The sequence below is a fragment of the Theropithecus gelada genome, chromosome 18, assembly GCF_003255815.1.
Source record: "Theropithecus gelada isolate Dixy chromosome 18, Tgel_1.0, whole genome shotgun sequence".
In the NCBI taxonomy this organism is placed as follows: domain Eukaryota; kingdom Metazoa; phylum Chordata; class Mammalia; order Primates; family Cercopithecidae; genus Theropithecus; species Theropithecus gelada.
The window spans coordinates 45,288,881-45,315,968 of record NC_037686.1 but is presented as its reverse complement, the minus strand read 5'-3'; the positions used below and the strand labels follow the sequence as shown (position 1 = coordinate 45,315,968).

At 49.2% G+C, this 27,088-nt stretch overlaps 1 protein-coding gene across 1 annotated transcript in view; it reads left to right on the top strand.

The window, feature by feature from the left end:
• The window catches only part of CTIF (cap binding complex dependent translation initiation factor), a 335,511-nt gene that overhangs the window by 154,829 nt on the left and 153,594 nt on the right, over positions 1-27,088 (top strand). The window lies entirely within an intron of this gene.

Below are 27,088 nucleotides of genomic sequence, written 5' to 3'. Positions count from 1 at the left end.
ATAATGCAGGGCCACAGGTGCAGGTGGGATTCAGAAAAGGGAAAAGGTAGGCTGGGGTGACCTCATGCCTCCGTGGGGAGGTGGGCCCCAAACACTTGAACCATCTACCCATTTTTTATCAAAATAGTACCTGTCTGTAGCTTACAAAAATTAAATGATACTGAAAGGCCTATGACAGAAAACAGCGGCTTTCCGCCCCCTTCGTCCTCAATCGACCAGTTCCATTCCTCAAAGCAACTACATACCTTCGCTTTTTTTTACTATTTTTTTTTCAGGTGGTACCACCATATTTTGAATACAGATATCTGATCTCTAATATTTCTAATATCTAATATACTATTATTATACTCTTCTTTTTAAGTATATCCATTTTAGCGATTTCCTGCTGATTTTCTTATTATGATAGAGAAGAATTTTGTTCTCCTATACCCCATCCTCTCAATATAGTTATACCGAATTTTACTGAAATGTTCAATCAGATGATTACTTCATTAATGAATCCTGCTTTCCTTTTCCTTATTTTGCAAAAATTCAGACTCACAGGAAAGTTGCAAAAATAACACAAAGAATGCTGTATAGCCTTCACCTGGATTCCCCAAGTGTTCACGTTTGACCATACTCGCTTTATTATTCTCTCTATGTAATTTTATTATTTTCTTCATGCCTTGAAGAGTAAGTTACAGACACAGTGCCACTTTATCCCTACACTTCAGCATATTTTCCTAAAAGAAGGGACATTCTTTTCCATAAATACAATCTAATTATCAAATCAGGAAATTAACATTGATAGAATAATATTATATAACCTGTAGACATTTAAATTTTGTTAATTGTCCCAGTAATGTTCATGATAGCTAAAAAAAAAGTTTTTGGGGTTTTTTTTGTTTCTTTGTTTGTTTGTTTTGGTTTAGAACCTATACAAGATCAGACTTTGCTTTTAGTTGATACAAGATCAGACTTTGCTTTTAGTTGTCGTATCTCTTTATCTCCTCAATCTTTCTTTGTCTTTTATGACCTTGACATTTTGAATGGTACAAGCAGGCCAGTTATTGTGTAGAATGTCCATCAATTTGATTTTGTTTGATGTTTCTTCATACTTGAGTTTGGGCTTTTTTTTTTTTTCTTTGAGACGGAGTTTCACTCTTGTTACCCAGGCTGGAGTGCAATGGTGTGACCTTGGCTCACTGCAGCCTCCACCTCCCGAGTTCAAGCGATTCTCATGCCTCAGCCTCCTGAGTAGCTGGGATTACAGGCACATGCCACTATGCCCGGCTAATTTTTGCATTTTTGGTAGAGACGGGGTTTCACCACGTTAGCCAGGCTGGTCTTGAACTCCTGACCTCAGGCGATCCACTGCCTGGGCCTCCCAAAGTGCTGGGATTACAGGCATGAGGTACCGCGCTCGGCTGAGTGTGTGCACTTTTTAAGGGAATACCACAGAAATGTGCTGTGTCCCTCTTCGTGCAGCTTATGAAGAGGCACAGGGATTTCATGACATTGACATTGACCAGCTGCTTAAGTTAGTAGTTTCCAGGCCTCACTACTATAAAGTTACTGGGTTTTTTTTTTTTCTTTTTTTAAACTTTTTTGAGACAGAGTCATGCTCTGTCACCCAGGCTGAAGTGCTGGGATTACAGGCATGAGCCACCTCACCCGGGCCCCAAGTTACTGTTTTTCTCTTTGTAGTTAATAAGTATCTTGAAAGGAGGTAGTTGAGACTATGTAAATATACTGTTTCTACTAATACCTTCACTCACAAATTTTAGCATTCCTTAATGATTCGTGCCTGAAATATCATCGTGCTGATGGGCAAACAGTGGTTTTTAAAAACCCCATCTATGTTTATTAGTTGGCTTTCTGTTATAAACATCTTTCCTTCTCTATCTATTTTTATTTTATCTGTTTATATATGTATTGGCTCATAGATTTTTATTTTATTATAAGGGTTATAATCCATTACTATTATTTATTTTGATGCTCAAATCATCCCAGTGGGAGCCCCTGCAAACTGGCTTCTGTGTATTTCTAAAATGTCCCCGTTATTCTTTGAGCACTTCTTGACTTTCTGGCGTGAGAAGTTGTTCTGGGCTTTTCTCGTATTTTCTCTGCCCCAGCCCTGGAATCTAGTGTTATCTAAGGAGCCCTGGTACCTTTTAATGAATGGTTCTTAGAAGCCAAGATCGGGACCTGGGTGTGCTAGTTGCTGCTCAGTTCTCATGTTTTTGACTCTCTCCTCTCATTCCCTGAGTGCCTGGGTCCTCAGATCAGAGCTTCTGTTATTCTGCTTCTCCAGAAATAAACCCTGAATCTTTTGCCTGGGGGCGGAGACCAAAGGATAGTTTCCTGGCTATGTGGAGTGGGAAGAGGACTTGGGGAGTCTCATATTCAGACTTTGATCCGGTTCTGCTGTTTCCTGCCAACACCTGATCCTTGCCTTTCCTGGTACCTGGGGCCTCCAAGCTTTGAGTCCTCAGAGATTTCCAGCCTCCATCTGTGCATTTCTCATCAGTATTCCTCTCTGCATATAAGTTAGGTTGCACCTGTCCCCACACTGCCAAGTTGCCCACTCCTCCTTCATTTACTTTCTGTCTTTGCAAAGTTTGTTGAAATCTCTTTTCTTGATCTCTGTGCTTATGAGGGTTTACAAGTTTTTGTATTCATGAGAGAGCGGGAGTTGAATTAAATGCATGTGGTCAATCCTGTCGAATCAGAAGTCTAATTTGGTTGGATTTAAATAGTTAGGGAAACAGGAAAAAGGTTGGAAAACTGAGCTGTGTGTGCTTGTCAAGAGGAGCAACGGGAGCAGATGGTGTCGTGTGGGAGTCGGGATAAAGCGGTCTGTCCTCAGAGTTCAGGCAGGAGAACTGGCGTGTGGCTAAGGCCCTGGACAGGTTGTATAGAGAGGATAAAGAGGGTGCAGGATGTACCTGAATGCCAGTACATAGATTTTTTTTTCTTTGCTGTCGTTCAAAGAACTCTAGGAGGGGACACACACACACACACGCACACCCCAAGCTTACCAACCAGAAGATGGGCAGCGTGAGCAGAGTATAAGCCCCCAGCCAGTCATCTGAGGGGCTTGGGAGAATCTCTGCTTGGATTCAGACCTTGCAAAGATTCAGACCCTACACAAGAGCCACAGGGCAAAAGTGCTCTGGGACTCAAGGATAAGGCTCTATTGTCCTCACTCGCTTAGGATTCCAGCCACACCCTGCCTAGCTTTGTATTTGCCCCTTCCTGGTGGGAAAGACTCTTCCTCAGTAAGCCTCCAGGGCCCTGGGAGCAGGGCTCTTGTCCGGCACCACCTCTGAGACAGCACTGGCACACGGTTGGAGCTCCATCAATCACACAACCAGAGAATCGTTGCTGAAATTGCCAGAGCAAATGTGAAGTCGACTGTGTGCAAATTTGAGCCTGAAAGCAGCCTCTTTAAATTGCCCTTAAGAACTTGCAAGGCACCAGGTCGTTGCTGGCATCTCTGTCTCTGCAGCCACCCGAGTCCTGCTGCCCTTTGCTGTTACTAAGAAATGTGGCCCCCACCTCCAGTGGTAGCCCAGCCCCAGAAGGTCTCATGTAAAGTACAAGCTGTCCTTGCCTTTTGCCAATTCACATTTCAACAATCCACGCATTCTGCAGTTCCTGAAAACCACTTGTGTAGAACTTCTGGTAGCTTTAATCTCGTTACTTGGGAGTTCCTGCTCATTTCTGGAAATGTTTAAATAAGCAAGTCTACCCTTAAGGAAAGTCAAGACAGCTTTTCCAGCATAATACTTTGCACCCTAGTGATAAAGAGGTAGAAACCTAAGAGCTTAGTCTGGTTGAGGCAAGGCCAGTCTGTGCATGGTTTTGTCAGCTGCTCCTCCTCTCAAGAACACTAAGGCTTGAAGGGCAAGGGTCTGGGTGCATCCTTATTACCTGGAAGTGCTCCTTTTCCAGCAGACCACCTGCGAGGATTCCTCCTACCGACACGTTGTCACCTCAGCCCCTGATGTGGAGGATAAAGCTGGGTATACTTGCGATGGGGCTGGTGAAGAAGAGAGGGTCAGATGAGGGCAGGCTCAGGTATAGGGGTGCCAAGGATGGTACCTAGACCAGCCACAGAGAACACAGGAGACTTAGCTGTCTCACCATGGTGCCCAGGGTAAGGAGCAGCCAGCGCTGGGTGGTGGAGGAAAGAGATAAAATGTCCCCTGTGCATGTATCTTGAAAAGCACCTCTTCACCATTCTAAACCATCCTAAACACGTCCTTCTGAACAAGGAAGGCAAGGCTCCCAGTGGGGACGTGCTGGGCTGGAGGCCACACAGCTCACTCAGCCACTGATGTGGGGCCCAGGGTCCCTTGGTCGCTGCTCTTCTCACACATCCTGCAGTTTCTTTTATAATGAATCGGAATGACTGGTCCTTGTACAAGGCTCACAGGACATCTGGTTAATAATGTATTCTAGAATTTCCTAGAGATCAGCATCAAGTCGGTGTCTTTGAAAAGGCTTCACCACTAAAGCATCAGCACAGAAAATGTTCTGTAGAGAGGAAAGAGGGGGAGAAAAAGAAAGGAATGACAGTCAGAGCTGCCTCTCTGTCTCTGCACACATGCCCCTCTCCCATCCAAGTGAGAACTGCAAGGCCACATAAGCTGCTAATGGCCAGAGGGTCCTGGGGCCCCTCTCCTCAGCCCCGCCGTGCCGGGGCACAGAGAGGTGAGGGCTGTCCCGAAAGACGTGGTGGTGTTTGTGGGCCTTCAAACACACTCTGAAGGAGGAGGACAGCCACAGCATCTGGGCACCTCATCCTGGCAGTTGTGCCCTGTCCTCACTGGTCTCTGTTCTGCATACTGGACTGTGTGTCAGGCCTGTGGCTTCCTTTTTCATCCCTGAAGAAGGCCACTAGCCACATGGCGACTTTTTGCAAATTAGAAAAAGGTGCCCCTTCCTCAGCACAGCCTCTGTCTGATATTGTCATAAAAATGACTCAAATCTATGAGGTCAGAGCAGTCGAGTCACCTCCTGGGGTTGTTCAAAGCATGCAGAAGCAGCAGCCTGCTCTCATTTTAAGTGGATTTCACATGCAACAGCTTGAATTGAATGCCTAGGTCGCTAAGTCATTTCCTAGAAGGCCAAACTTTGAGTTGAGAACCTTTCAGCTACAGAGAACCTTCTGTTGAAGGGTAATGTCTAAGAGCCCAGAAGGCCAGTTTCTCCCATTCTATTTCTTCAGGAGGATGGAGTCACAAGGTCATAGGAGGCCGACCTGGAAGGAGCCTTCCTGGCTGTCCATATAACACAGCCCCTTTCACTCTGAACTGAGCCAAACTCAAGCCCCAGGCCAGCGCAGATAAGCTGAATTCTCAAGGTTGTTGTGAGTCAGAGGTCACCATACACAAGAGAGAGACTCCTGCTGTCCAGGAGGGGCTGAGTGCAAAGGTGACTTGCAGGGAAGAAAAGATCGTTACCTTACCCTGTCACAGTCAAGTCTCTGGGCAATGGGTCCTGGGCACGAGGGACTTTTAAAGCTCCCTGAGTGAATCTGGCCTTCAGTCATGGCTGAGCCCCTCTGCCCTAAGATATTAAGGATTTATCCCATTTCCCCAGTCTGTGAGATACGTACATCATAGAAAAATAAGCAGTTAGCCAGGACTTGATCCTAACTTATAAAACATTAGCTCAGTAGCTTCTGTCTTCTTGAAATTAATCACACCCAGCCTTATTTTCTCTCTGTCCTGTAAGAAGGTAGGATTCCTCAGAGCAGGATTCCTGTCTTCTTTGCCATTGTGTTTCTTACAGGTGACGCTCTATCCCCCATCTCCACCCCACCCCATCCTTCACCAAAGCTCATCAATTTCATTCTAAATTTTATTTCATTGGGAGTTGACAGACTCACCTTCCATCCCCTATGGCTTCCCTAACTCCTCTGCTAGTCCTCCTTGCCCCTTGGCTGTTGTGACAGCCTCCTGACTAGTCTGCCCTGGGTTTGGTTTAAATCCGCTAAATCCAGTCACCTCTAGCATGACCTACAAAGTGCACACATCTAGCTAGTTTCCTGATTTGCTCAGGCCTGTCCTTGCCTCCCATCTCATGGAAGACAAGCTCCTGTAATGCACGGTCACCCCAAGCCAGCCCCTGTATTTCCTTCCAACCCTGCATCCCACATTTTCCCTATCTTGCACCCCATGTAACAGCACAGTGGACTAGCTGTGGGGCCCTGAGTACGGAGGGGCCAGGTCTGCCTTCTCCTGGCTGATCCATCATGACCTGGCTCAGGGATTGGCTATGGAAAGTAGTCCACAAACACTTAAGGAACACACTCACAGCAGCCCTGGTGTGCCCTGAAACGCGCACAGGACTCAGAAGGCATCCTCCCAGAACCAGAACACAGGAACCTGCCCCACTCCGCCTCTTCCAAGCTGCATGGACTTGACCAAGCACCTTTACTTCCCCGCTTCCTCCTATCTATGATGGAGATAATAAAACCTCCTCCCTGCAAACCACCATCTCAGAAGGCTGTTGTGTGAATCAAGCAAGACAATAATGGAGAAACTTCTTTGAAAACAGTGAAGTGCCAGTCAAATCTAAGGGCTTCTGAGAAGGCAGCAGTAAATAGGTATTGCACATGGCAGCTCCTGGGGCCCACTGGGAGCCACTCACCATGAGCATGGTGCACGTGCCTGCGAGCAGGGCAGACGGAGTGGCTGCAACACGGGCTTCTTCCTTCGGTATTTTTATAAAGGGAATCGGGTGAAGGAAATGTCTTGGAATAGACAATCTTCCTAAACTCCCCCAAAATAACTTCAGTGGAAACAATTGTGGTAACGTCCACTCTGCCGGCATTGTTTCAGTCCACTGTAGTATGGGAAAAGTCTCCCGGCATTTCCAACTCAACTGGGAATCCACTTGACTTCCAGAGGTCTAGAAACAAAGGGATCGTGCCCAAGGGCCACTGTGGGTGTTCGTGGCCCTCTGGTGCCGAAGACAATTCCAGGGACTGTGTATAGCTTAGCTCTTCCTCTCTCCCTCCCTTTGGGGGACATATTTGCTGAAAGGCTTTGTATTTTCCCATAGATGACTTTGTAGGGGTCATTACCAAAATAGTTTGTTAGAACTACACTTGAGATTCTAGATTTCCCTCCAGTCAGTTACACAGCCCAGCGTCCCAGATTCGAGGCCTCCCAACGCTCAGTGACTCTTTGCCACCTGCACCAGATGGAATCAGTCCTCGCCTGAAAGGTCTTTCTTTCTTCCTTTCTCCACCTGGGAACAAGTGCTCATGTCCCCGAGCCTTATCTGGTCTTCCTGTCTCCCCACTGCTTCTCTTGTGAGTCTGTCCTCCTCAAAGAAATTGTCCAAGCATCTTTGCTCACTCCTGTCTCCCATCTCCCCTTTCCTTCTGCCTCCCAGACTCAAGTGGTGACACGCAGCTCTCCCCTGGCCTGTGAGACAGAGTCTGAAGCCCTGGAATGTTTCTTCACTCTCATCTATTCTTATCCTCCACTGCCCCTCACTTGCTGCCCCAGATATTCCAGGACAATCCTATTTACCTGCCATTTTATCCTTTTCTTCTTTTTGAGACAGAGTCTCGCTCTGTCACCCAGGCTGGAGCCCAGTGGTGTGATCTCGGCTCATGGCAACATCTGTCTCCCAGGTTCAAGCAATTCTTGTGCTTCAGCCTCCCCAATTAGCTGGATTACAGGCGTGTGCCACCACACCCAGCTAATTTGTGTATCTTTTAGTAGAGACGTGGTTTTGCCATGTTGGCCAGGCTGGTCTCGAACTCCTGACCTCAGATTTTATCCTTTTCAAAAACCTGAACTAGATAATTGTCTCACTAAATGTGACTTAATTTTTTATTTTTGTAAAACAAAACAAAACAAAAAAAACCCTTGCTCGACTCAACTGGGAATCCACTTGACTTCCAGAGGTCTGGAAACAAAGGGATTGTGCCCAAGGGCCACTCTAGGTGTTCGTGGCCCAGAGGAAAAACAAAAAACAAAAAACACCCTTGCTCCTATTTCTGGCTCACCATACATGAAGATCACTTTCCTTCTTGCCTGGATCTTGTCCTCCCCACCTCTCTGCCTCTAATTCTCCCATCCCTGAAAATCTCTCTCACTTTCCCCTTTTTGTAAGAAGTGTTTCCTAACCATTCCGCTGGGACATTCTAGAATCTCTGCTTTCTCAGAACATGGTACCCTGCCTCATCACTTCTCAAACTTTAATGTGCGTACGAATAGCATGCGGATCTGGTGAACATGCAGCTTCTGATTCAGGAGGACTGGGGTAGGCCCGAACTTCTGCAGCTCCATCCAGCTCTCAGGTGATGCCGATGCTGCTGGTCCACAGACCACAGTTTGAGTAGCAGAACCCTACGACAGTGGTTCCCACATTTTGCTGCACACTGGGCTCACATCCGGGGTGGGTTGAAAGAGACTGGCGCTAGTCTTCCATCCCTAGACGCTCTGATGTTTTTAGCAAGGAACTTGACCCAGGCACTGGGATTTTAAAATCTCCCCAGGTCATTATACCGAGCAGTGTGGGAACCACTGCCTCATTGCATAAAGTGAATATGGCTAAGCCTATTACTATTTCATCTGTGCTTACCTATCTCTCTTGATAGACTACAGTCCTCTCTAAGGCAGGACTTGGTCAACATTTTGTTTTGAGCATTGATAGATGAACCATCTGATTGGATATTAGGCCCTTCCATGCTTTTCTGATGAGGAATCGGTGTTAATGAGCATGTATGTATTGCCATAGAGAAATGTACTAGATACCAAGAGGGAAAGAAAAATGGATCTTGGCAGACCATGGTGAAATCTACCCAGTGCCAGCATCAGCGGAGGGTGGCCCAGGCTGTCCTGTGTGGCAGGCTCCAAGGGCTCTGGGCATGTTTTCTGCCCTTTCCCACCCACAAGAGGAAAAAGAAATTCTACTTCTCTGGCCTGTTTGTTCTAAAAATACTCACTTTTTCTCCTTTTGGTCTAAGGCAGTGGTTCTCTACCACATTTTAGACTCACCTAGGGAGCTTTTTAACATATTTGATGCCCAGGCTACACCCAGACCAAATGCATGAGAGTCTCTGGAGTGGGACCTGGGCATCAAGATGTTTTAAATGTCCCCAGGGGCTGTGACTGAGCAGCCAGGGCTGAGAGCCGCCGACCTCAGGTAATTATCCTCATCTCAGGTGGACTGAATTTGTCAGGTCGTTCTATGAAGGAGTGCGGAGAGAGTGTGAGGAGGCTGGGTACCTATCCAAGGCAGAAAACCAGCACCGGGTAGAGGGAAGGCCCCAGAGAGGGAAGACACTGCTGCCAAATACACCAGGTCTCCAACACGTCTCCAGTGCAAGGGTCTGTCAGCCATGATCCACACACCAAGTCCAGCCCTCCATTGGTTTTTATAAATAAAGCTTTATTGGAACACAGCCACACTTCTATAGCTGTTTTTGCCATACAACTGCAGAGCTGAGTCATTGTGACAAAGACCTTATGGCCTGCAAAGCCTAAAATATTTAGTATTTGACTCTTTACAGGAAATCTGCTGACCCCTTCTCTAGAGGGTTGACCCTGCCTAGACTCCGTAACTGCAGTTTATGCGTTGGTGCATATGCAGGGAATTTTTAAAACCACACTTTGGACTTTGTGTAAATGTTTAGTTTCTCTTAAAACAGAGCAGTGTCCTGGTGGCTGTGCTGACACTACGTCCTGGTTGGCTCCCCTCACTCAGCTGTTGGGCTGGCAGGTGCTGCTGCTGCCACCCTCTGGTCCCAAGCACTCTCTTTGGTTGCCCTAGGGTGCCCGGCAGATGTTACTGTTTTCTCTGCAGGCTGTGAGTTGGGGGGCTTGGGAAGCCCCACATCAAAACCTAATAGATGTAAGAAGTTAGACACGCTGGCTAGGATTGGACGCCATTCCTGCCCAAGGACAATGGATTCAGGTGAGGAGGGCTGCAGGAAGCAGAGGCTCTGGAGACAGAGAGCGGGGAGGGGACGAGAGCTGCCCTCAATCAGAGCCACAGGAACCCTGGCAGTGGAGGATGGCCAGGAAGCGCCTAGAGACTGAGCTTCAATATCCTGAGTCCAGGCTCTCAAATTCTCCCCCATTCCTTCTTGAGCCACCGCTGTGCCCCTGAAAGTAGGTCAGATCGCTGTCTGCTACAGAGCCATGGTGGGAAAGAGATACCAACTACGTCAGCAGGGCCACTATCGCTTAGTGAGCCTGCTGGCCAGAACCAATGGCTGCCCAATTTAAGACAACCCATAAAGACCTTTTTATGTGGTGCAAACTCTAATGCCCTGCATCCACACAACAAAAGGTTAGCGCTGCTTTCTGAGAATGGAACAAGTAATTGAATTTCTGAAATGATAAATTTCACTATAGTCAGAGAGAATGGTACAACCAGTATCCTTAAAGTATCTGGATTCTCTTGTAAAGTTAACAAGTTGGAGTCGATTGTCTAATTTACTAAAGATATTTGGAACAGGACTTATAATTTCCTAGTATGCTTAAAATACAGTTCCATACAGAGATTTTTCTGCATGCAAGCAGCTTTTTAGGAGCTCATCTTTGTCCATCTAATCTTTCTTCCTAATTGGAAACCTCCATAAGACCTTATCCTTTGTCATTTCCGCAAGTTCCTTATGCTTTTTAATTTTTGACCACACACTTGTCAGGGAGATCTATTATCTTCTTCTGGTACCGATCAGATTAACATGAAGCAGCGCAGCGATTAGTGTCTGAATTTGGAAGGAGGGAGAGGGAAGAAGTGAGGTGCTTCGGCACAACCCAGTTACAGTAACCCTGTGAATGTATGCATTCAATGCTGGAATTGTTTACAGAGTGAGTGCCCGCTACAATTGGGGCTCACCCTTTCTGTAACTTGTTTAAAGCCACATTCATTATTCATTCATTCATTTGTTCGCTCCGTCAATCAGCATTTGTTGAGTACCTGCTGTGTGACTTTGCTGTGCAGTCATTATAATGGGATCTGGGGGTCTACTGCCAGAGAAAGGGAACCCACGCACACACTTCTGGACAGGTACTTGCTGCCGTCAGTGCTAGGTCTCATGACTGATGCTCTTATGAGCATTCCGTTATGGTTCGATCCTGAGCCTCATGGGAATAGGCTTTGATGTTAGAGAACCGAGGTGCCACCCTAGTTCCATTGCTTACTTGTTGCATCTCTTTAGACCTGCTGTTTAGTCTATCCAACCCGCCATTTCCTCATTTGTAGAGAATGGATGATCGTAGTACCTACGTCTCAGGGCTATTGTGAGGTTTAAATTAGTTACTGTATCAGAAACTTGTTACTCAGTGCCTGCCTCCATACATTATAGACGTTGCTATCATTATGATAGCTCATAATCCATGCAGACATCATTGGCTCCTGTGGCGAGGAGACTTTCTGAATACCTTCCAGCAAACTGGCATTGCTCACTCAGGAGAAGGGAGCGTATTTATCGGGCAGGACTGGAGGGGAAGGAAAGAGTTTGCAGGGAACTTCCTGCCATTGTTGGGCTGGCTCCTCCGCATGTGACTCGGCTCAAGGATGCCCCAGCCTGGTCTTGCTGTCTCCTTTTTCTTTATCTTCTTGGCACTCTGAGGTATCCTAGGAGGAGCTAGTAGAACCTTTTGAAAACAGCCAAGGAGTGTCACAGATCGGGCAGGTTTCGTGCAAGGGCCCAAGCCACCTCCCACAGATATTCCCCCTCTCCACTTCTTCCCCAGCTGTCAGTCTCATCAGCGTCTGCAACATGTAAGATGCAATTCTGGAGGTGAAGCTTAGGGCTCTGACGTGGAGCGGGGGGCTTAGGAGTCCCTGGAGTTCCCTAGTGTCTTCCGAGGCTGTGGGCCCAGCTGTGAGTTTACTTTCGCCTCCAGCCCTTTCATGTCAGACAGCACAAATCCAGGGCAGCGAGCCCTGTCTTCTATAACCCAGTAGAGGCCATTGCGTGGGAGCCCCCTGTTGGTGCTGACTGGGGTCACAGTTTGGGCTGGCCTACCTCCTTGGACCCTGCTGCCCATCCATCGCAGGGTGGAACTCCTGGTCTCACCGTCCCAGCCTGTGTTACTTTGTGTGAACCCCGCCAGACATACTGCTCTCTTTATGGGTACCGATATCCCTCCTAGTCTGTCTGGCTTCAGCTCTTGGGACCTAGGATCTACTTGAACCCTTCTCCTTGCAAGCTGGTCTGGCTTGAGCATTTCCCATTTGGGTTCAGCAAACATGTAATCCAGAACTAGCCAGGTGTGTTTCTATCTGTCATCTCCTTTGGTTTTCAGCATCTCATTTAATTCTTACACTGAAAGGTAGGTATTAGTCTCTCCATTTTCAGGCAGAGGAAACTGAGGCTTAGAGAGGATAAATGAGCAGTACGGGTGCCTGGCCAATGTACCTGCTGCCTTGCTGTCTCAGAAGTAAGACACTTGTTACCCACAGAGGGCCTGTGGAGCTAAGCAGTGGGCCTGAGCATCCGTGGTGTGATGTCACTGTGCAGCCAGTGAATGGCCACCTTGGTCCTCGGACAGCTTACAGTTTCACTGAGTCCTGGGGACGCAGTGAAATGTAACAAAGTCCCAGGTCTTTGTTACCTTTTCCCTTTAACTGAAGGAGAGCTAACAATCACTAAACCCTGAGCCTTATGGTTAGAGGACATCAAGGATCCTGGCCTCTTGCAGAGCAAGAGATATTGCCTGGTTAAAGGCCACAGACCCCTGGGCCTCTGGGTCACCTGTGAATGTTCTTGGTCCACAGTGGATCCAGTAAGAATGGCGCAACTCTGGCCTATCAGGACAGTGGTCATCTTAACTTTTTATACAACAAGCAATTATGGAGGCCCGTGGTACCTAAGGCACTGTGCCGGACACAGTGGGGCCTACAGAAGTGAAGGAAACATGGCTCCTGAGCTCCTGAAAGTTGGTAGCTTGTTTGCGTAGGCAAGTATTTAAGTAACTATCTAGACCATTCAGACAGCAGGATGGAGTACTAGGAAGTTTGTCCAGTGTGCTGTGTGACCAGATGGATTCCTTCTCATGGGAACTGGGATCAGCTTTGCATGTCAGGGGCATTTGTGCTAATGGCAAAGGCTGGACAGAATTTTAGGGGTAAGTAGAACTGGGAAGATGTTCCGGGCTGGAGACAAAGCCTGGAAGGAGGAGTGTGTGTTCAGGGATGGGATGGCAGGCGCACAGGGAAAGGGAGGCCCAGATGGTCCTTAAAGATCAGCGGCTGACCATTCTCCAGTCTACCTCCAAACGCCAGGGCAGACACCCGGGTCTCCTGGCCCCTAGCCCGGTGCTCCTTCTGCTGCATTGCTGTAAATAGAAGTTTAAAGTGGTTCTCAAGGCCAGAGGGGATTGGGGGGCAGTGGCTGAAGCTTTTTCCTTTGGATGGGCTGCTCCTGAGAGATGACATGTGAGGGGGTAGTGAGAACCTAAGGGATCACCTCCTCCTGATAAGCCAGAAAGCACCTCCCTTGTTGGGAGGCTGTGATGCAGCCAGGAATAGTGATCATGCCATTGCATCCAACCCTTGAATCCATCACCCTAGCCCTGCAGTCCTGCAGTCCTGAAGCCCAGGATCTGATCCCCTGAGCCTGGCTCATGCACTCTGGCCTTCCAGGTCAAGCATGGGGTGTGCCCAGAGTCAGGAGCCATGTGGCCCTGCAGGGCAACTCTCTACGCCTACCTCCTGAAAGTCAACTCAGTGGAAAACGCAGTCATCATTTAAAAAAAAAAAAAAAAAAGGCAAACTCCCCTCTGAAAACCCTATGGATGAAGGGAGCACTTGAAGGGAACACCAAGTGCACAAGGGGAGAATGAAAATGCTGCTTTCCTGGCCTCTGCTGTTGGGCAGCTGGGTGATTCAGCTGCAGGGGCTGCCCTCCTGGAACCTGTCGCAGGAGACGCCCCGGCTGCATGCTGAGCTAGGAGGGCCCAGCAACTGGCACGGGACTCGCTTCCGTCCTGGGGAGGCAACTATGTATTTATCTTATTTTTAGAGACTGAGTCTCCTTATGTTGCCCCGGCTGGTCTCGAACTCCTGGGTTCCAATGATTCTCCTACCTCGGCCTCCCAAAGTGCCGGGATTACAGGCATGAGCCACTGTGTACAGCCCAGTTCTCCATTTTTAAATTTACTGGTTTATGAAATTTGAAATGTTGAGCACTACTAATTTAGGCCTACTACTTTATTTGAATAAACGCTAAGCTTCACGTATTGAAGACTAAACAGAATAGGAATACCCTATTTAATTTGTTTTCTCTCAGCCTTGAATCTTTCCCGATCTTTTCAACCTGGACCTTCTGGTCTGGCTCACATGTCCCTTTCTTAGGGGGAACTCTTCTGATGCCCTAATCTAAAGCGTTATCCCCTTCCTATGGTTTGGTTTGGTTTTGAGCACACTTGTTTCTGTTTGAATGACCTTGGTGTTTTTAGCTGCAGGCTGGGGACTGTCATTTCCCCCGGCAGAGTGGAAGTTCTTCTCTGTGACTAGGTCACTGTGGCATCCCCAGCACCTAGTACAGCCCCTGGCACCTCGTAAACCTCAGTGGAAATGTGTTGCCTGAATGAATGAAAGCACGGATTGGCTTCCCGGAGGAGGACCCACGTTTCAACCCTCCGGTACCAAGGCACCTCGTAAGCCTCGTGTTGCCTCGTGTTGCCTGAATGAATGAAAGCACGAATTGGCTTCGTGGAGGAGGGACCCACGTTTCTGTCCCTCCGGCACCAAGGCTGAGCTGTCCCTGCTGGTTCTCAGTCAGGCCTGAGGAGGGAGGCCCTCTCTTCCCCACCCTTCTTATCTGTGCCGTGGCTACCTTCTTAGATACCCCCGAGCCTCCTGGTGCCCGACGGCCCCAGCAGGCTGGTCAGACTCACTGTCTTAGTCAAGTTTCTTGGCTGCCGAGGCCTGAAATCTTCAGGGCCTTTGAGTAACGTTCTGCCCTTGAGCAGGTTCACAGACTGGCTGGTCCTCTGGGAGACGGGCCTCTCCCTGGCTCTTCAGAACCTCCTTGCAGCTTCCCCTCTTGTAGCTCTCCGCCTTGCCTGGAGTCCTGTGATGAGATGAGGGGAGGGATTGGGAAGTACCAGCGTGGGGCTGGGGCTGGGGCTGGGGCTGGGGCTGGGGCTGGGTGGTGCAGGTCTGTGTGGAGGAAGCAGAGGTTGCAGGGACTGCTTTGGCCCGAGAGTGTCCTGGACTCAGCCTGGGAGCTCAGCGGGTGGTTAGTTGATTGACACAGGTGTGACCACGTTCTAGGATGGTTTTGGGGTTTGGGTGGCAGCTTCCCATCTGGTGCACAAAGACCAAAGATGCAAGCACTTAGGAAGCCTCAGTTTGGAGCCTTCCTAGCCCGGGGGCTCTGCATGCAGCGGGGCATTCTTGATCTGGGCTGTCGAAGCGCCATACATGCCCAGTCATCTCATTTAACCCTCATAATGGTCCTCTGATGTGCGTATGCTTCTTTATTACCACCATCTTTTAGGTGAGAAAACTAGAAGCATAAATAAAGTAGGCATTGCTGCCAGCTCCGGCAGTAAGTGGCAGTGACAGCATCTAGCCAAACCGCTTAATGCCTGATCTCTGCTCAGGCCGCCTGGATCTGCATTCCTGCAAACCCCCAGCTCTCACACTCCATGTGAGCACACTCCACACTGGCCCGGCAGATCCTGAGGCAGGTTCTGCTGCTCTCGCCTTCATTGTGGCCTCCTTATCCATGCTGATATGGCTTGGCTGTGTCCCCACCCAGGTTTCACTTTGAATTGTAATAATTGCCACGTGCCAAGGGCTGGACCAGGTGGAGATAATTGAAGGGAGATGGTTTCCTCCAGGCTGTTCTCGTAGTAGGAAGTTTCATGAGATGTGATGGTTTTATAAAGGGGAGTTCCCCGTGCATACTCTCTTTCCTGCCACCATGTAAGATGTGACTTTGTTCCTCCTCTGCCCTCTGCCATAATTGTGAGGCCTCCCCAGCCATGTGGAACTGTGAGTCCATTAAAACTCTTTCCTTTATAAATTACCTAATCTCGAGTATATCTCTATTAGCAGCGTGAGAACAGGCCAATACACCTGCCCGTGGCCTCTCCAGCCAGCTCTGACCTACCAGGGCAGACAGCGGGACAGTGATGAACCTGTTCATTCACGTGAGGCCTTGGAGGCTTCCCCCCGGCACAGTGGGGTACACCTCAGAATCTTAGCATGGCTGCGGGGGTGGTTTAGGCAGGGGCTCCCTCCCTGCTGCCCACAGATGCCCCTGCCCTGCGCGAGCGTGACTACTGCTAGTTTGTATAATGAGCTGCAGCAGAGCGTGCTCAGAAGAAGCCGAGCAGAGCCCCCCAAGCATGGGCCGTGCCTCTCTCACTCTAACCTCAGAGCCTCTGTTCACTTCAAAGGGTGGCCTCGGGTGTCCTTTCCTTCATGGCTCCTTGGACCTTGGATGTTCTTCCATTGTGACTCCACTCAGTTTGCGGGTCCATTTTCCCCAGGGGCCCATGCTCCTCTTGGGGACAGAGGCGGGGTCTTGTTTTCCTGTGTCTCTGCACACAGCGTGCTCACAGGGCACCGTGGGCATCCTCTGAGGGTTTGTTGAACGTCAGTCCTCTTCTGGAGTTGGTTGATGCTTCAATTCTATGATGGTCTTTGAACCTCCTCAGGTACATAAAACTCTTCACAAAGTTGCCCACTTCTCAGCGGTTTCCCCCTTAGAGGCCCAAACGTGAACATTGCTTTGCCTTCTCTTGAGCTTGCTCTCTAGAGTTCTTGAGGCTCTGGGTCTTGTCTGTGCACAGATGCACCACTTCGTGAGGGGCCGGGACACGGCGATATGTGTCTCATCATGCCCAGGTGGTTTTTTTCAGGGGCTGCAGAACAGAAACTCTCATTCCTCGTGGCCCTTCGTACTTCTCACATTTCTTGGGCCTCCTTCTGCCGCTGGTCTGCAGCAGCTTGAAGGCGTTGCCGTTTTCAGTTCAGAAGTGTGTCTAGGACCCTTAATAGATATCCATTCTCCCGGGAGTGGAGCATGTCGGTCCACTCCAGTCCCATTCTCTTGTGACTGTCCTGTGTCAATGAGCAGCATGAACACCGTGGGCGCAAGTGGCCTGTGTTCAAATCTTTCCTGGGTTCATGACCTGGAGAAGGCCCGTAGCCTTTTGGTCTCATTTGGTCTTCAACACAGGGAGTCACAGTCATCCTCCAGTGCCTCCGTCCCCCAACCACACACGGAGACACGGCCTCCCTTCACTGCACTACGCTGGCTGCACAATGGAAGCCTGACAATGGTAGTTGAAGAAGTGGCATTTTACTAATTGTTTCCTGTACATTTTACTCTATAAAATATAGAAACAATCTTCTAACACTTTTCTGTTGGTCCCTAGTCCCTGTTCTTTGCATCAGTGTCCTCACCTATTTTATCTGTTTATTCAGAAATTAATAAGTAAATGTCATTTGTATTTGAGATTGCCTGGTGGATTCCTCCTGACGTGGCTACCCATGGAGGGCAATAAGGGAGGCGTCATGTCTGCTTTCCATGACTTCCTGGGTATAATAAGATCAGCACCACTGATACCTAAAGTTGTATCATGTTGAATTATATAGGACTTTCTTGGTTGCAAGTAACAGAAACCCAACTCAAAGTATTTTAAATGTAAAAAGAATGTATTGGCTCATGAAATCAAAGAAAGGCTTAATAGTGTGGCAAAGGAGGTAGGAAGAGCAAATATTTTCATCCTCATTTTACACAAGAGAGAGGAGAGGGCAGAATTAGATATTAAAAGAATGGTCCATGGTGATCCAGGCTTAGCGACGGCCAGGACCTGGGTCACCCAAAGAGTGTGTGCAGTTTCTTATTCAGGACTCTTTAGACTGTTACAGTAAGAAACCCCATTGGAAAGAAAAGTGGGAGAGGGGTGGTTATTGCCTTGGAGCATCCAAAGAAGTCTTGCCCATTCCAGCGACCCAGCCTCTGGAACCGCAGTGCTGTGCAGATGAAACCCACCTGGATATAGGGTGCATGTCATGGGCTCTCACCCACAAGGCTTCTCTGGGCAAAATATTCACATGCACTTTTAAGGGGGTCGTGGAATCCACTGAAACCTGTCTGGGGTTCCTAAGTGAAGCCCTTCGTCTAGAAAAATGTCTAGCTCATTGTGCAGCTAGCCTCTGGGATAGTATTGAGAGCAGAGCTTTTCAGAATGGGTAGAGTTTTAGGTTCACGTGCCAGGGCACCGATGTGTGGCAGATGGAGGCCGGGTGTGGGGTGCCAGGGCTCAGCGGCAGCTTCCAGAAATTCCATGTTTACTTTTATTATCTGTGATTTTATATTAGAACTTCGGCTAAGGTATTGTTTTTGAAAGGATCTCTGCTGATTAAAAAAATAATAAATTAAAAGAAAAGTTAGAAAACCACAAATTTAAGCATGGGTGAGCCTGCCCACCCCCCACTTTCCTTTCTGAAACAGGTCAACTTCTCTGAATAGCTGTGCAACCTGGAGATTCCAGGAATTTTAGAAACATTACCTATTTACTTCTGCTTGGACGTGACCCACACATCCTGCGCACGTGGAGAGAGACCTTGGTAGGATAACTTCTTAGGAAAATAAAAAAAAAAAAAAACATGAAAACCCATGACCCGCAGCAGGAGGAAGCCTCTGCTGTTAAGACAAGCTTATTGTCAGAGGAGCCGTGCTTGGGATTTTTCTGGTCCTTTAACCAAGTGCTGTGGTTCCTTTGTACTGTTCACCCCTTGGGACGTCTCCCCAGGCTGGGGCTAGAGATGGTGGGAGTCTGCGAAGTCCTGAGCTGGCAGGGTCTGGACTTGGCCTGAGGATCTGCCCTACCTCCATGGGGCTAATGCTCTCTGGGTGTGCCCAGGGAGTGACAGAAACCTGGTGTAATCAATATAGAAGCTTGTGAAGAAGAGGAGGGGGACCATAGTTTCCAAGAAGCCAGGGCAGAGTGGATATCCAGGCACTGTAGGGGCAGACAGGTGATCAGCTGGGAGGGAGCAGGGTTGGACCTGCAGGGTCTGCCTGGTGAGGAGCCTGGTGTGGCCACCTCCTGCCTGGGACCTCCCACCCTTTCCCTGGCCTGGGCTAGGATCCCCACCACTGTACAGCCTCAACGCTTCCTTGCAAAGGCAAGCGTTTAGTGTGGTTGTTTTTAACAAAGCAGGAGGAAGACTTTTGTGTCTGTATAATGCTTTCTTCCTTTTCAAAAAGCTGCCGTATGGGAGAGAGAAAGATAATAGACCTAGAGATAGTTAGGCTTGGATGATTTCTATCAGACCTAGATTCGTGGTCAGGGGTCAGAGGTCAAAGATCATGAGACTGTCAGGAAGATTTTTCGTGAAGGTTAAGTGGGCATTGGATTTTATGAAAGTGTAGGCCATGGAACTGAGCTCTGCGGGGCACTTCAAAACCTCACTGGGGCAGGGACAGCAGCCAGGCGACCCCCTCCACCACCACCACCACCACCACCACCACCACCACCACCACCACCACCACTCCCCAGCCTGTAGAGTGAAGGGCAGGGTGGGCTTGATGGCCAGGGATACCCCTTTCTGGAGAGGAGAAGGGAGGCGAGCAGGCAAGCTTGCCAAAAGGGCTGTGGCCAGGGTCATCTCTGGGGTTACAGCAAGGACATGCCAGGCAGACACGGGAGGCTGTCTGAACCAGTGCCTGCCAGATACCAGCTCTCCCACCTCTGGGCCTGGGGGGAAGCGTAGTGGTCACTGGGAGGCACTGCCTGTCTCTGAGTACAGAAATGAGGCTGGACAGGGAGGGACTTACTCTTGTCCCCTCCCCCTCGCTTCTAGAGGCCTGGGGGCGTGGCTGAGCACCACGGGGTCTATGGTGGGGGGGAGAGAGCTCTCTGATGCTCCCAGGGGGTTGGCCTCCCATCTCTTCCCTGGTACTGTAGGCCATGTGATGTCGCCATTGGGACCATGTGCCTCCGAGATGGAAGACACAGGCTTCCTGCTAACTGGTTGGGCCCCTGTGGGCAACTTCATTGACCTCACTAAGCTTTCTCTTCCTGTTCCATAAAAATGGGCTGGAAATACAGGGGAATTACCTGGTGAGCTTTCAACATATACAAATTCAAATCTCAAATTCAAATTCAAATTTTGGCAAAGGAAATAGACTCGGAAAAATATCCCTTCCCAGCCTGGGTGATTTTGCCCACCGCTCCGCCTGGGTTAGTTTCCCGGGGCCGCCATAACGAAGGACCACAAACTGGGTGGCTTAGAATGGAAACTTCTTGCCTCACTGTTCTGGAAGCAGAATTCCAACATCAAGGTGTCGGCAGGGCCACACCCACCCTAAGGTGCTACAGAAGGGCCATTGCTCCCTTCCAACTTCTAGTGGCCCCTCAGCTTCTTGCAGTGTCTCCCCACTCCTCACACGGCCTTGTTTTTACAAGTACATCAGTCATATTGGACCGGGGCCCCACACATGCGTACTCCAGTGTGTCCTCATTCTAACTTAATTACATCTGCAGTAGCCCTCTTTCCGAATCAGGCCACTCAGAGGAACCAGGGGTTAAGACTTCAGCATAAGAATTTGGAGGTCACACTTCAACCTATGACATCACCCAGAGGACCCTTGGCTGGGGAAGGAGGAAGCATGGGAGACAGGCACAGGCCCCTCAGGGTGGGCACATCTCGGCCCCGTATGAGAACTGGCTAGAGATAACAACTTTTACACCAGAGGCCCCTGAGTGCATGCCAGCCACCTCGCCTGGCAGGCAGTGGTGGAGACAAGAGCCTTTTCTAGCCTCTGAAGGAATCGGGCTGTGCTGGACAACTGGTAACTCCACTGTGGTCTCCAGGGAAGCACGGGTAATGGGGATGTCCACGGGCACAGCCCGACCGATCGCTGACGGCAACAGCAGTGCATCATCTCACAGTCTAGAGGCGTTGGCCGGGCCACGCGCCTTCTTCTGAGGCTGTAGGGGAGGAGCCTTCGGCCCTTCTTCCCTGCTGCCCATGGCTGCCAGCAGTGCTTGGCGCTCCGAGGCTTGTGTCTGCCTCACTCCAAACACTGCCTCCATCTTCACATGGCCTTCTTCCCTCTGTGTCTCCTCATCTCCCTGTGTTCAAATTTCCTTCTTCCTATAAGGACACCCATCGTTGGATTTAGAGCCGCACTAAATCCCATAGGACTTACTTCATCATAACTTGATTATATCTGCAAAGATCCTATTTTCAAAAAAGTCACATTCACAGGTACGCGGGATTAGGACTCCAACCAGTCTTTTTGGGGAACACAATTCTACCTCCTGCAGAGGGTGAGGAGGACTTTAAAGATGGGGTCACGCCAGGCACTGTGGTCAGGAGCGCCAGCAATGGCCCTCAGAACGCCGGGGCTTCACCTCTGCCCAGAGCCCAGCCCATCTCCCGGCACTCAGCTCATGACGCTGCTGCCATTGGCCTGCCAGGTTGAGGTTGTGGCGTGCCCTCTTCTCCTCTCTTGTGCCCCCGTTGAATGCCTTAGGGCTCCACTCAACTATCACCCACTTGGCAGAGCCTTCCCTGACCCTTCTCCCAAGAAGTCCTCGGTCCTTCCTCTGGGCTGCCAGAGGTGCCCGTTCAACTTCAACTATCGCACATGGCACATTATCAGCTTCCTCGTTTGTGTTCCCTTGAGCTCCCCTAGGCCTGGGACAGGTTCTTATTCTCATGTTATTCTCCGTCCGATGTACTGCTGCATGGCGGGCTTTCCGCATCTGTCGAGTGAGAGAGAGCCAAGGGTGGGTGGATGTCAAATGTTGCCTGAACAGAGAGGTGTTGCCTGAACAGAGAGGTCTTCCCTGACCCCTCCACCCCTGCCTCTCTCATCCCCTTGCCCTGTTGTGTTTTGCTCCATAGCAAAACATAGTTCTTTATCATATGATATACTTTGTTGCCTCTCTCCTTTCATTAGAAAGTGTGCTCTGTAAGAACAAGCATATTGCCTTTCTATTTCAGTATTGTATCCATAGTGCCTGAAACAACAATATTTATGAGATTGCAGGTGCACGGAGGGATGGGGGGATGGAGGCATGGACGGGTGGGTGGCCGGGAGCCTGTTGTCTAGGGAAGGCGTATCCTCCTATCACAGTGTCAGCTGGTCACAGAGCCGCCCGGCACACATGCTTTCTGCTCACTGTTTGTTTTGCCCTCCCTCCCCATCCCCTCACCCCCAGATTCAAGAATTATTATGTTTTTATGGCTGTCATCACGTGGCAAGGCCCTTGCACTCCCAGCTAGGATTAATAACTGTCTGAGGCTCATGTTCTGGGGCCAGAGCTCTGCTGGGCCTGCCCTTAATCCCTCGGAAATACCCACCACACTGGGTTGTGAGATACCAGCCTCAGCCTGCCCTGGAATGGGCTGATTTTACATAACATGTTTTTGCAACCAGCAATAACATGCCGCCCCTCAGTGTCATGTCTTCCACAAGCACTGACCTCAGGACAGGAGTGTGTGTGCGCGTGTGTGTTCCACGTGTACTCTGCCGGCACTGCGTGTGGAAGGAGTATTAGCTTCCCTCCCTCCCTGGAGAGGCTTGGTTTATATAATCTACTTGTCTCTCAGGCCCATTTAGTTACCGGAAATGGTCAGATGTTAGACAGACGGGGAACTGCAGCCAGGTCTCAGAGCTCAGGGGAGAATGGTTCTCATGCAGAGAGGTTGGGGTAAAGCAGGCAGGGCTTGGTAGTTCCTGTGTGCCACAGAGGCACATCCGACTCAGGTAGACCAGACACACAAAAAGCCAGCTGGGAACCCCAAGGGCTGGTTCTCTCGTGTGGGGAGTGCAGGGGGTGGAGGGGATACTCATACCTGGACTGATGTCTACATGGGGCCCTTTCAAAACACATAGTAGAAGGATTTGTTGAGCAAAGAATTAAAGCAAAGACCACTGCATGTGCTTTTAAAGGATACATTTCCCATTTACCACTCAAGGGATCTGTCCTTTCTAAAAAGCAAAGAGGGGGTCTTTGGTCTAAAGTCAGAATATTATCTCCCCTGACCAGGCCACCAGAAGCAACAAATTATACTTTTTCCAGATTTCAGGAACATATTGGACTGGACCTTCCTGTCATTGGGTGCCACTTGTCTTGGACATGCCACCTTTTCCAGCCCTATCTTAACAGATAATGTTTTAGGGCAGCTGTTTCCTTGAGATTAAATGGTGGGGGCCACTTTTCATTTGGATTGATCTTCTCTTCTTCTCCTCTTCCTTCTTTTCCTTTTCCTCCTCTTCTTCTTTCCCTTCTCCTCCTCTTCCTTCTCCTTTCTTTCTTTCTTCTTCCTCCTCCTTCTCCTCTTCCTCATTCTCCTTTTTTCCTTCCTCTGAATACATGCCATTCCCTCTACCTGGAATATACTGCCCCCAGATATTTTTCACCTTTTTAATTGAGATATAATTTACATACCATGATCCTCACCCTTTCACAGTATACAACTTTAGAGGTTTTTAGTGTATTCACGAGGTTGGGCAACCATCACTACTGTCTAATTCTGGAACGTTGTTATCACCCCAAAAGAAACGCAGCATCCGTTAGCAGTCGTTCTTCATTCTCCCTCTTGCCAGTCCCTGGCAACCACTAATCTACTTTCCATCTCTTGCAGATATGCCTGTTCTGGACGTTTCTTAAAAACTGAAATCATATACTCTGTGGTCCTTTGTAACTAGCTTCTTTCTCTGAACTGATGTTTTCAAGGTTCATTCATGTTGTAGTGTGGCGCAGAACCTCCTTCCCCTTTACGGCCATATAATATTCCATTGAATAGATGTACCACAGTTTATTTATCCAGTCATCAGTGGACAGGCACTAGGTTGTTGCCATGTTTTCACTCTTATGAACAGTGCTGCCAAGACCACTCACATGTCACCTTACCTCTCACCAATGACTTTAAAGAAGCTCTGCCAACCTGCGTGAGCTGCACATCTGGTGACAGGTGTATGGCTTAGTACAGACTTTCTCCTTTCTTCTGCTGGCCTCACACTTGCCCCCTGTTAACACCTAAGTGTTCTTGTTTTGGAAGGAGTGTAGGCAGTACCCTGAGTTGTATGTGTCTCTTGGTACCAGATACCATCTTGAGTTTGAAAAGCAAGGTGGCTGATTTTGAGGGGTTCTCAGTGGAGCTTGTGTCAACACAGTGCCCCCCATTGCATGCAGGAGGAGGTTCCCAGTGCCAGAAGTTCTACGTAAAAGGCCCCAGGGAAGGCAGCAAGGTTCATTCATTTATTCACCTAGATGCCACATTGAGGCTGAGGCTCCACGTGGCCTTATAGGTAGGACCAGCCCTCTATAGCCCTGGCCTGGATTGTTCCTGGAGAGGGAGGACCTCAGAGGGTGCAAGGCTTTGTTCTGTCACCTCTGTCACTTTGTTCCACTGATTTTTTGCCTCACTGTAGTCTGCCAGCCTCAGGCCAAAAAGAGCGTAAAATAGAGCATCCCTCTATTTTACACCACCCTGGACCACCAGGCACTGTGCAGATTCTCTCTTCCTTCCATGGCCTGAGCTTCCCATGCCCTCCCTCCCTGCAAATCACCTCCTGTTGGACTCTTTTCCAAGGCTGGGGGCTCCATGACGGCAGGTGCCTGTGCTGCCTTGTTTGTCCTGGCACACTCAGCCCTGAGCAGAGTGTCAGGATCACAGGAAAGATAACGATGATGATGATGATGACAATGATGATGATGATGGCATCGATGACAGTGATAATGACAATGAGGCTTACTATGTATCAGGCATTATCCTATGTTCTTGACATGTTTCTGAACTCGTTTAATCCTCACAAGGATTCTAGCAGCCTGATGCTATTATGTCCGTTTTACAGATATGGAAACTGAGGCACATAGAGGTTAGGTCATCTACTCAAAGTCACACAGCCATCAAGAGGAAGAGCCAGGATCTGACATTCATAGTCTAACTCTAGAGCACAGGCCTCTAACCACTGTCATGGTTTATACACATATACTACACATATGGTTTATACACATATACTACATGTATGTGAGTTGTTCTGGGATGGATGGATGGATGGGTAAACACAGGGGACGTATCAGTGGCTTCATGAGAAGGCCTGAGTGGCCTGGTGTGCCCCATTGAGTCACACTGAGTCTTAGGACAGGGTTAGCTACCCATGGCTGCTGCCTGTGTGCAGGTAAGGAGGCTAGGAGGTGGATTAGAGCCCAGGGTTGGAGGCCCAGACCAAGGAGGCTGGCACCCCCTAGGCTTGTGTTACACCAGGGGCTATGGCCAGTTCCCTCTGCCTGGCCTCAGAGCGGAGATCCTAGTCCCCGCCGCCGGAGTGGGGAGCCTTGGCTTCCTGTCCATTGTCTCCTTGGGGCACACCCAGCATGTTCCTGAAGTGACCTGGAGAGGCAGGGAGGGAGGGAAGGAGGGAAGGGGGCCAGCCCAGAGCCTAGTCAGGGTGGGAGAGGGGAAACGAGAGGGGAAGACTTGGTGTTTTTCCTTATTTGTGTTTTGTATTAAAGAAAACAAATAATATCCTTTGAGAAAACCATTAAACAAAGCACATCCTAAGGCCCCAGAGGCCTATTGTGGCTGCCTGGAGCCCGGAATTCATTCATGCTTTCTTGGCTAGATTGTTGGAGGCAAGAGAGACAGGGGTGAGAGGAAAGGATTGTTATTAAAATATATTTTGAAATGTGTCGCTCCCTCCCTGCACTCAATCCAGTCCAGGTCAAGTGGTCATAACTCCAAGGTCCCTGTGTCCTCCTGAGTCTGTTGTTCTCCCATTACCTCTCTGGGAAGCTCCCCAGAACTGGCCAGTCCCAGCACAGCCAGGGCGGTCAGTTTCAACCACGAGCTTGGGGGCTGAGCCCTGTGAAGGCAAAACAGTGAGACCCTCCTTTATGGAGCCTGAATCCAGAGGGCTACATGTGCCCCACCACAGGGTGCAACCCACAGGACTGCAATCTCTAACTTGCTGTGTGGCCACTCTGGGCCTCAGGCTCCCTGCCTGTAAGGTGGGGAGTGGGCAAAAATGGACCCCCTCTGACCGCTGTCCAGCAGCCTGGACCCTGTGGCTTCCCCTCATCCAGCGCATGCACAGGTCCCTGCAGGTGGGTAGGGCTCACCCTCAAGCTGCGGACTCTGCATCCAGGCTTGTACCCAGGTGTCCCAGGTCCAAGCCAGTCCACTCTCTCCCACTTGACTCCAAGTCTAGGTACCCCCTGCTCCACCCCAGGCTGCTCATAATGGAATGGTAGTGCATGGTGGTGTTCTCTGCCATGTCCACACCAGAACACACTTTTCTGTTGGAGGAGGAATGGGAAAAGGTGGGAAGAGCAGAGCTGGCCATCAACCCAGGTTGTGCAAATAGCTCTGCCTGTGATTCTACATTTGCAGGATCGGCCCTGGGTTGCAAGTCGAGGGCCTCTCTCCAACCCTGATGTAGATGTATAAATAGTTGCTGTCATGGTGACAATACACAAAAGACTGTCCTTAGAATTTCCCCCAGTTCCTCCTTTAAAGTTGAAAAAGAAGCCTGGGCAACAAAGTGAGACCCCATCTCTACAAAAAATCAAAAAATGAGCCACGTGTGGTGATGCATGCCTATGATACTGGCTACATGGGAGGCTGAGGCAGGAGAATTGCTTGAGCTCAGGAGGTCAAGGCTGCAGTGAGCCGTGTTTGCACCACAGCGCTCCAGCCTGGGTGACACAGCAAGACCCTGTCTCTAATAATAATAATAATAATAATAATAATAATATAATGTTGAAAAAGTAATTTAGCTATTTCCATGTTTTCCTAAATACTCCCTAGACAATATAGGGAAAGAAGATCTTGGGTAAAAATTTCACTGGGGGTGCCTCGACTAGGTTTAGGAGACAAATTTCCTCTTCACAGGGCTTAGGGTTTTCAGGTTTTACCTCCTTGGTCCTCTAGCAGCCCAGAGAAGAAGGTTAACGTTCCCATTTTTTTATGGAATTTGTGCTTAGAGAAGTAACTTGCCCTGGGATGCACAGCCAGTGAGCTGCAGAACCTGGCCCCAGCTCTGCTGTTCGTTCTCTGCAAAACCTTGAACCAGCTTGTTCATCTTTCCAGATTTGAATGTCTCATCTGTAATTCAAAGACTTGGACATAT